Source organism: Sinocyclocheilus anshuiensis, unplaced genomic scaffold (assembly GCF_001515605.1).
Source record: "Sinocyclocheilus anshuiensis isolate Anshui unplaced genomic scaffold, SAMN03320099.WGS_v1.1 scaffold738, whole genome shotgun sequence".
Taxonomy (NCBI): Eukaryota; Metazoa; Chordata; class Actinopteri; order Cypriniformes; family Cyprinidae; genus Sinocyclocheilus; species Sinocyclocheilus anshuiensis.
In genome coordinates, this window is record NW_015542364.1 from 744314 (window position 1) to 745802 (window position 1489).

Here is a 1489-nt window from a genome sequence, read left to right on the forward strand (position 1 = left end):
TACATATATATATATATATATATATATATAATATTTCTGAATTTCTAAATTTGATTTATTTTATTTTCCATTCTGAATTTAGATTTTTAATTTTTTTCCACTTGTTCTTGTTTTGTTAACTTGTTCATGTTCACTTGGCAATGAATGCGACACAGTTTAATCCTGAGTCTGAAACTGAAATTCTAGAGTTGACAATCTTGGGTTGTACGTGGCAAACAATTACAAATATCACTCAAGGGTGAGTTTATTGTTCTGAATCAGAATCAGAATCAGAAAGCGCTTTATTGCCAAGTGTGTTTGCACACACAAGGAATTCGTCTTGGTGTCAGGAGCTTCCATTACAGAAAGTACAAACATAGTGCAGACACACATATAATTAAGGTAATAAAAACACTAATAATAAAGAGAATAGACAATAAGTTATAAATAACTATAGTAATAAAAATACAGAGAAAAAGAAAATGTGCATAGACAGAATTGTGAATGTGCATATGTGCTATTTACAGATGAAGTTTTGTTGAGTTATTTACAGATGTACAGTACTGTTATGTGTTGTTCAGGTGGGATATGGCCTTGGGGAAAAATCTGTTCTTGTGTCTGGCTGTTCTGGTGCTCTGTAGCGCCTGCCAGAGGGCAACAGTTCAAAGAGAGAGTGGGCTGGATGTGAGGGGTCCAGACTGATTTTCTTAGCCCTTTTCCTCACTCTGGAGATGTAAAGAGGTTGGGTAGAGGGGCACCATTAATCCTCTCAGCAGTCCTGACTGTCCATTGTAGTCTTCTGATGTCTGTTTTTTGTTGAAACTAGTACAATATTGGTAATTGTTTGCCATGTGCAGCCAAAATTACGAACTAAACTTTCAGCCTGATGTTGATGCTCTCATCGTGCTTGGTTTCTCATGCACTGTTCATATTTCCTGAGTGCTATTTTGATGCTAACCTCTAGCATTCAGCACGGCCCACCGGCACGCTAAATGCATGGAGTACACTGACTTAGTCTTGACTTACATGTAACAAGGTTGCTCTAATTGGAGGAGGAAGTGCCGGGGATGTTTAGCACTGATGGACCCAGGAATTGATCTAAGCCCGATCTGGTTTCAGCCTCCAATTCCTGCAGGTCCCGAGCTAATCCGGCAGCGGTTGCAGCGACGCAAGCGTAGAGCGCGTGGAGTTGGCAGCACCTGCAACAGAAGGATCAAAGCGGCCAGAGTTAAGCCACACGCTGGATCCGTGTCATTCTATATCCACAGGATATTATGTGGCTCTCGGGAGCCACAGCAGCTGGTCTGCTGGACACCAGCGGATCATGTTTGGCTGTGAGATCCTCTCAGAAATCATGGGGCCGAGGCGAGGCTTCTCAAGGTCACCGATGCTTCTAGAGGTCCAAAATATGACACAGTGACAGAGCTTTGAGGGAGACAGTTTCTATGTTCATGCCTCCATTTCTTCAGCCCACATGCCTTAAAGGGATGGTTCACAGAAAAAATGAAAT